Source organism: Monopterus albus, unplaced genomic scaffold, assembly GCF_001952655.1.
Source record: "Monopterus albus unplaced genomic scaffold, M_albus_1.0 scaffold3.1, whole genome shotgun sequence".
Lineage (NCBI taxonomy): Eukaryota > Metazoa > Chordata > Actinopteri > Synbranchiformes > Synbranchidae > Monopterus > Monopterus albus.
In genome coordinates, this window is record NW_018127883.1 from 10,284,430 (window position 1) to 10,294,270 (window position 9,841).

Here is a 9,841-nt window from a genome sequence, read left to right on the forward strand (position 1 = left end):
AAACCAAACACCCAGAAGATTAAATATTGGAGTCTTTTGTGAGGTTTTCAGTGCAGAGATTATTTTCCTTAAACAACAATTACAACTCCACTTCACCTTAATGATTTCAGGGGAAAGAATGGTACACATTTTAGTCAGTAAATTACTTTCTTTCTTTTTGCAGCATGAGCCTACTATTTGCTGCTGTCCTGTTATTGTGTTGCAGATACAACGCCGCAGGAACACAAGGTGCGTCAATACTTTTCTCATTGAGGATGCAATAAGAGTAAACTGTCTCATTATTCTTTCTACTCGAAGAAGAAATTCTCATTTAGATTGTAGCCTGGATCTCACCAGTTGTTTGCCACTCAAAATGTGCTCTTGTCATATCCTTTGGGCGCTTTTAAATGCAACGTAGATTCAGATGTTATGTGACAGCAGGTGCACATGTATTCACTTCTGTGAAGCATTTCAGTGTCATGTTGATAAATGGAAACCGATTGGATTCAAAATATATTTTAAAGAAATAGTTGATATTTTTGAAAATGTGCTTTTCTTATCTACATAAAAAGATGCTGGTATAATGACTGTAATCTTGTAAAGGTACCACACTCACACAATATCCCAGTCTTAGAGTTGTAGTCAAGTCACTACACCTTGAGTCCCAGTTGAGCCTCGAGTCCCCAGTTTTTGAGTCCAGTCAGTCACAAAATTACGTTGAGTCCCTGTTACCCGAGTCCATGTCATCAAGGTCCACATTAAACACAAATCGAGCAGCTACTGTGACACAACAGCCAAACATAAAGATATTTACAGAAAGGCAGAGTGTACACTTTGGTGGAAGTGAACCAGAAACAGTCATCGGTGCTCATGTTCAAGTCAAGCTCTGAGTCCTGAAAATTTGAGTCCTGGACTCAAGTACAACAACACTGCCTAGTTATCCTAATCAGTACCTACAGGAACAGTTTAAATCATTGACAGCATGTTTATTTGCTTTCTTGTTGAGAATTTGATGAGAAGATTATTTAGGGTGGTGGTGGGGGTAGCTGTGGCTCAGGAGGTAAAGCAGGGCATCCCCCAACCATAGGGTTAGCCGTTCAATACCCGGGTTCTCCAGTCCATATGCTGAAGTGTCTTTGAGCAAGACACTGAACTTCTAGTGGCTTTTGTTGATATCAGTGGTGTGTGAATGTGAGTTTATGTGTACAAATGGGTGAAAGGGAAATAGAGTAAAGCACTTTGAGTGCATAGAAAAGTGCTATATACTGTAAATATAAAACTATTTACCAATACCATACTAGCTGAAACAACTAGCCTTGGTTTGGTAAAAGACAGTCTACCTGGTACAAATGTTCAACTATTCCTAAAAAAAAAAAAAAAAATTCCAAGTGCAATAAATATAGATATGACTAGGTGGGATAATGTCAAGTCAAGCTCATTCAAATGTCATTTACATAAATATAATCCAAACATCAAGCACCTTCCAGATTCTGCCAACAGACAGGACCTGAGGCATACAACCTCAGGGTAGTACGGGAAGTAATACACTGTAAATTTGATGATTTCAGCAGTAACAGTAGCTCCATGGTCTCTTTGGGTTTTTCCTTGAAGGTGGCTGCATGTCAGAGGCTTAATCCCCAAAACTGCCAGTTTGTGACCCATTAGTGGCTTGCTGGACATCTGGCATGATGCTGAACCACCACCTACCAACTTATCACAAGTCAGAGTAAAAAATATGAATATGGCAGGAATTTCCATGTGATTCTGAAACTTTGTGACCACAAAATGACAAATCTCAAAAAGGTCTGAAAGAATGTGTTGCGCTACATATGAATCAAATGTGTAAAAATATCCAGTATTGCTGGTTGGCCTTCAGACTTAACCCGCAGATCACATGCTGCCTTCAAATGGAATTTCTGAGGTTGTATTTTTGATGTGGAAATTACAAGATGCATATGGTTTTCAAGTAGTAAATTTTGATGATACTGCTGCTAAGCAACTGAAAAATAAATGGTCATTGAGTGATAGTTTTGTATGTGTTTTTTAATTCAATTTTTCAAATAAAGAGCAAAAAATGAGAGGGAGCAAAACACTGATCTAAAGTAAAGTAACCGCTTTTCTTTTTTCTTCCCAAAGTGAATTCTGCAGAGATATGATGGTGCATTTATGCAGTGAGAAAGTATATTGTTGTTTGTTTTTTTTTGCTGATGTCTGTTCCACCTACAGACTATTCCAATCACGAATGCCAAAGTCAGGGGCCAGGAGCTGTGGAGAGTGTCTGGCAGCAGGACCACACTGTGCTGAGGAGGTGAGTGGCCTTGTATGCTCTGCACCATGAGTCCATGAAGAGGTTTCCTTTGGAATGATACTTTTTTGGGAAAGATGCTGTGTAGTTGGGGAACTCTTTGTTAATTAGTTTATTTTATGCCTAATCAGTGATGCAGCTGACCATATGAATTTCATTACAATTATAGAATTTGACCTATGGATGGACTGGAGCGCTTAAACCTGCTGCTGTTGTTAACTACTCTCGGCTGACTGGGAATGGATAGTTTAATCAAGTTTTACTATGCAAACATTATTATCAGTATATAATGTAAAAACTGAAAAAAAATTGTGATGTTGCAAATTTGGATAAGACGGTGATGCTGTATATGCTCAGGACCCCTGTAAGAGGACTGAGCGCTGGCCCTGCATCCCTCACTTCACCTACCACCACATCCTCAGCCTTAAATGCTCAGAGTGGCCTATAAGGTGTTGTTGGTTGTGTGTTGGTTTGGCACAGAAGCATAAATCAGCCTTTAGAGCCCAGCCATTTGAAGCTTCTTCACAGACACAGCAAGCACAGTGGAAGGGCCGGTGGGGGGGGGGGGGCGGAGGCCTGGGACGCATGAGGCAACATGAGGAAGCTCAGCAGGGAGCAGGAGGACTGCTTGTTTTGTTTTGGGTGGGTGTTATGTGGATGAAGTGGAAGGCCTGCAGACAATGGATGAGAGTGGCAATTTTCTTTTGGGTCATCTTAAACTCACTAATTTTTTAAACATGAAAATTTGCCTTTAATAAATTCATATTGACAGATTTTAGACTTGAGGTGTAAATACCAGGCATGGTGTATCTGCAGTTATTTGGTTACTTTCAAAAGCAGAAAGGTAATTCTTTTTCTAAAGCCTGTCAGAACCATTTACCTCAGCCACGGTGCTCTATTTACTGCCAAATGGTGGTTCATTGACTGGCTGATGTTATTCACTTGCTGGAACAGATTGGGTGGAGGGATAGGATTCGTCTACTGGTGTTTTCTACTAACAGTGGCTTCCACTGTGCTGGTGATGGCAAACTGAATGGCACCATGCTTCCCAGTGATGGAAAGTGTCACCTGCATAACAACATGCACACCAGAGGGAACTGGTTGTGCTGCTTTATATTAACATTGAATCAAATTGCTATATGTTAAAAAAGGGTTACCACAGAACCTTTACCTTTTTACTTAGTATGTGGTACCAAGTGTGGACATTTATTAAGCTCACTGTTTTGATTGGTATGACCAAAAGTAAAAGTACGCATTATGCATATTTCATATTAATCATATTATTGGATTAGAATTATTATATGAATATAATGAAGTTGAAGTATGAAGTAGAAGAAAATGAAAATACTCAAGTACAGATACCTCAAAATTATACTTAAGTACTGTAGTTGGGTAAATGTACTTGGCTACTTTCTACCACTGCCAGGTGCCAAACAGCAGACAAAGTTAGCAGTTTAAAAGGAAGCTGATGATAATGCACCTGAAGACCAGTATGTTCCTCTCAGGAGTTAATAGAGATCAAATGAGATAAAAGGAGAGCATACAGAGAATACACAGTTTTAATGCAATAATAATGTTGCTCTGTATCCGCTGTGCAAGCAAGTTACTTATTTGATTAGCTACTTTCAGGTGTCCAGGGCTTTTGCCTGTCACTGAAGTTCTTTTCTCTTATGGAAGAAAATTAATAATTGTAACTTTCCATGATATCTCCTCCTATATTAATAAACAAAAAGCAAATCTTTAGTTCATCAGAACAAGCCATCACAGCAGTATGTGTCTTTACTCTTTTTCTACCATACTTGGGGTAACTGTGGTTCCAGGTAGCAAACAATGTCTATCCTATGGACCAGATAGTGCAGTGCATGTAAAATTGATTCCTATCTGCAATCCTAGCAGTGAAATAGAGGTCCAAGCTGCTGCAGGCAGAAGTCAGAGATAGTGATTTAAAGGTCAGAATCAACAGCACAGATCCCTGGGTGAAGAAGATGCTGACAGGCACACCCTGATGGGAAACAGCTGGGGTGTTGGTGGCAAAATCCAAACCCAAGCTTTCATCTCTTAATCTCACTGTGTCTGTGTGTAGAGTTTTTGGGGGGGCATAATCATGCCTAGCTATCTGCTTGTGAGTGTGTGTCTTTGGCCCCTGCATGATAAACATCTGAATAGATATCTCATTAGGACCATGAGAGTGTTGTGTGTGTTGACCTCATTGCAGTTCAGACAGCTGACAGGTAGAGTGACTATAGATACATTATTAATCTATTTCTTTCTGAATAAATGGCCACCTAAGGCTGAAAATGGATGTGCAAGACACTGGTGTTGCTCCTTTCTGACTGGTACTTATTTATCTGTTTGGGGGAAATGGAAAGTCTGACAAAGAGAGTGAAACAAATGAGCTGTTAGATAAGAGGGGAAGGGGGAAGGCAGTGATGGAGGGAAGAGGGAGAATGTGTTTAACTGCTGATTACACACACGCACACACACACACCACTTCTACAATTTCTGTAAATATGATTAAATTACTTTACAAGTCACACAAGTTAGATCAATAAGAGCATGAGAGGCACAAGATGCACTGGTCAAAAAGTCAAACTGGGAGTTTCTCTTATTTTCCATATTACAGCTAGAGATGAAGTGTTGATGTTGCACAGGGCTGGAGCTGACTGAATCTGAACTCTTTTAATTTATTATTATTAATTTATCCCATAACACTGCATCACTTTTAACATAATGACTGCATGTAGTCTATGAAGAATCTTAGTCTGAAAAATCTGCTTCTCAAAATAACAGTGGAGTAAAAGGAAGTACAAATGACTATAAAGGGGAATAAATGGACATTTTTTACTTTAAAACTGTATTTAAATAAATATACTGAGCATCCACCTGTGACCAAGAAGAGGAAGACCAGGAGAAGATGCTAAAGGAATTTTTTGATGCAGCAACCTCAAAAGCCAAACTCAGGTAACTGCTTCCCTACAGCTGCAGTCCTGCCTCCACAACTAGTTTCATGTCAACAGGTTCCTGTGAAGGCCACATCCTTCAGGTGTCAAGTCCCATCACTACCTGGCCAGCTAAAATTAGGCCCGAGGCCATTGTAGAACCTGGGAACAGCAATGACAAGGTTACTTTGATCAGATTCCTGAAAATCAATGTGCCTACTTTGCTGACCCTAAAGTACAACTTGGCAAATATCTAAAGCCACCGAACAGTTAGTTGTTTGTTCAAACAAGGGTGACAGAGGTGCTGTTTCTCTGGTAGAAGTGGAGTGTGGTGTCTCGGTGTGACTTGTAACTGTCTGTTGAAGCACTGACCAACAGGATGTTAATCCTCCAGTACCCAGAGCCCTGAGCTCAAAAATCGAAAGCACAAAGGAACAGGTCTGAACTAGGGGCCAAAAGTCAAATGATAATCCATAAGGGGGGGGGTTAGGCTTCTCGGAGAAACCTTGTGGCCCCCTCATCAGTGCAGTGAGACTGTAAGTAATGTGAATGTTCAGAAGTACAGCAATAGGTGTTTTGCGTACAATTGTGGGATTTGTTGTGCTGTGTCTAGTTTAGGGAAACAGCTGTTTTTCTGGATGTAAAGAAGATGAGCTACAGTTAGAGGGCAACCTAACGCTAATGGTCGACTGTTTGACATTTTACATCTGATGCATACACACATTTATTTAGTGTTTAAAAATTATCATACATTTATTTAGTGTTTAAAAATTATCATCTTTTGTGAACTTGTTCATTTCTCAGTCCTTCATAAATGACATGAATCCAAGTTGAACAAAGTTCTTCATGTTTTTCAAGAGGTTGTAGACTAATCTGTTTTTACTGCAACTATAAAAGGTGATTTTTTTTTTTTTGATAGTGAAGATGTGTTTGTAATGTTTAGTCCACCCTCACTGGTATACATAACACCTCCCAGTGTAACACAGTACCAGGCAAGAGCGCCCTCCCCAACACACACACACACACACACACACACACTCACACACTATATATGAGAGTTATGTATTGCATTTTTCATCTGTGTTGACTCTCCTCTGTCAGACTTTGATGGGTCACATTGTGAAATTGGGAGACAAACATCCAGATCACCTTCGCTGTCATAGAAAATGTCACATGTCTCTATGAGGTACAGCAAAGGCTATCTCTCTTCATTCACTTTTCATCAGTGCACAATTTGTTACTATGGTGAGTTGTTTTCTCTATACTATTCCAAGTAAATATGCCACCATTACTGTAATGGAATCTCAGCAGTAATCCTGTGCAGTTATGCTATAATGTATGGAATAGGTTTAACCGCTTTTATTGAGTTTTTTCCCCCCAAGAAATAGGCTAAAATCACAAGCCTCCTCTCCATGAAATCTCCACTTTATGCAATGCTCCATCTGCTTCTGCTTGCACAGATCTCCAAAATGTAAAGAAGCATTTATTTAATCTGACTACAATGAAGCAAATTATATATTACAGGTTTCTTTTTTCTAAAAATATATTCCAAAACTCCTACATCCTGCAGATAATAGTTGAAGTGTATAATGTAAGTGAGGCCTCCCTTGCTACAAAAGTCATTAGCCTCATGCATAGAGCCTTATGACACCTCCTAATCCTTATAGGTTAACTGCTTTATTGAGTGCAGGCACTGACCTCCGAGGGTGTTATGGAGAACAGCATGAAGCCTCCGGGCTATCACATCTCCTACACTTCACACTGCCAGGACCGTGAGCAGGGGAGGAGGCGTGCCAACATTTTCACTGCGGCTGGCTCTGTGTGTGGGTAATTGTGTAAGGCTGCTGTTAGCATGTGGCCATTCGCAAGTGAAGCGACAGCAGTGTTAATTATGATTATCCTATTAGTGCAGCATTCTAATTGTGCTCAAGGAATTCTCACCTCCCCTCTAGGTGAGTTTTAATGTAAGCATTAGTACACCTCTGCTCTTGGCTGTTTCAAAAAGACCATCCTGTGTTATTATTAAGCCCCAAGGCTGTAGTGAAGAGGTTGAGTCCTGCTGAGCCCCATATACAAGCACTCATGTCAAAAGGACGTGGTCCCACACAGTCCTTCATGTAGCCATGGCAACAACACTCTGAAGTGTGGTGCATGCAGGTTGGTGAAGTAGTCTGATGGCATCAATTTGGATAACAAGCCTAATTTTAGATTATTCAGGAATGATTCAAGCAACAGATATTTGTTTCTTTGTTGCAGGTGTAAAGAGGGGAATGCAATCAGCAGAGTCAGGTGAGGTGGTTGACTCATATCTTAGTCACCGTGATAATGCATCAGATGTGTGCAGTAGACATGGAGAGTGTGTTTGTAGGAAATGTATTTGTAAGATCAGTAAAACAAAAAAGTGCAAGCATGCTTACTATGTATAGTTCAGTGAGTTGGAATGATTTCAGCTGTGATCACTACTGAGAACTGCAGAATTGGGATGGGTAACACATCCACTGTTAAATAATATGTGTCACATATTCTGAGAGGATAAGTGTCAACACTGTGATAGACTGGAGACTTGTCCAGGGTGGACCCTGTCTCTCGCCCAGTGTCAGCTGGGATTGGCTCCAGCCCCTCCTGCAACCCTCTTTAGGATAAGTGGTATAGATAATGGATGGATGGATTCTGAGAGGAGATTATCTAATTTCTCTTACTTTCCTAGGGCATGGAATCTGTGTGTCTGGAGTGCTCTCTTAGCTTGGAATCATGTCTGTCTCAGCATAGACAGATTTGTGCAGGCAGAGGGGAGTGTCATTGTGGCAACTGTATTTGCCTTGACAACCATTGCCAAAGCCCAACTGTTGAGCTTTGCACTTTCCTGTCCCGGTATACTTGAAGGTGCATTAATTAAGATTTACCACATTGTCTGTTAAATGAAGTGAAATTGGGAGAGGACCTGGTCTCACCAATATATTACTCCTTTTTATTACACTCAGCTGCCCAAAGCTCTTGTGTTGTTATTCCAATTTCTCTACCCTCTGTTTTCAAAATACAATCTGTAAATTAGTCCCTTCTGCCACCTAGCAATGGTAATAAGAAGTGGTTTTCGAAATGCGAATAGTCATTTGAAGAGGTGGTGTTCTTTTTCACAGAAAGAATGGGACAAATAAAGAGTCAAAACCAGGATTAACATCAGTTTGGCATTTTGAGATGGAGAGGGTAAAAAGCAGCCAAGGGGCTCATGTTTGTTCTCGTAACATTAGTGACCTAGCATGGTCATGATTTTACCTTTATATTAAATTAAAATGATTTTTATTTCAGAGTAATTTGGACTTTGTGTTACATTAATGCTTTATATAACATTAGCAGTAACCAGAGTGTTCTAGTAGACTGCCACATTCACCAACCCTGTCTTTGGATTGGAGGCTGCATTTTGTCCATTCCAGTTCCAACCAGGCATCTGTAGCTTACATCATCGCTAGGAAACAGGACTCAATGAGAGAGGCAAAGAGTGTTTAGGAGCGGCTTATGGTGTGAATTAGTTTTGAGTCTCACTTGACCCTCTGAAGAAAAGAAATTAGGTAGGGTAGCTTTAAAGGATGCAAGAGAACACTTCACTCTCCTAGTACTTTCATTGCCTCGCTTACTATCTGCTGTTTCACTTCTGATTACACTGATGTTTTTATTTCCACAGAGAATGCATCTTGTGCAGGGTGTGACTGGTCCTGAATCCAAATGAGTGTGAGACAAGGTGTGCCCACCTGGACCTCACTCTGGTGGGTAAGTATGGTGTCTTAGCAACAGTACCTCACGCTCCAGGCCTTCATAGGTGTATGTAGGAGGACACAGAGATGGGCATAGTGTACTTCCTTTTGAGGAGTGGACAAAAAAATGACTCTGTCCACATTCGTGTTGCTATTGAACAAGGTAGGCAGACCAATACATCAACAACAGTAAGACATTTCAATAAATGTTGGCAGTTACAGCAGCTCTAGGGATTTTTCTTTTATGTTTAATATATATATATATATCACAAAAAAAAATCACAAAGTAGGGCATCAGCAGAGAAACGTCTCCCATCTCTTGTACTTTAAGTAGTCTATGTATTGTAATCCACTTTTTTCCAAAAAGTTATGTAATGGTTCTTGCACTCACCACCATGGGACTGAACAAGTCTGTTAATTTAATGTGTCTGTAGAGATTCCCAGGCATCCAGGTTATGGTATATACAAAGTGGTAAAATCAACAACTGATTGTGAACTTGTGACGTTCTTTTGAAGATGTTTCACCTCTCATCTGAGAAGCTACTTCACTTCTTTGGTTCTTAATTTTACATAAAATAAACTTCTGGAATGAATATAAAGTATCTTCTGACAAAGAGCTAAGGCTTCATCTGTCTCTCAAGAATGCACATCAGATCTGAATGTGGTCCTAATGTGTATATACAGTATGTATATAATGTTTATGAATACTGTCTCTCCTCCTTCTGCCACCCTTCCCCTACCTTTGATTGCACTATTCTATTGTCTGTTGCCTAAAACACACGGAGAACCTCTGTGTCGGAGATGAATTCCTTGTCTGCTCAACATACTTGGCGATTAAAGCTGATTCTGATTCTGATTACTGCATTGCA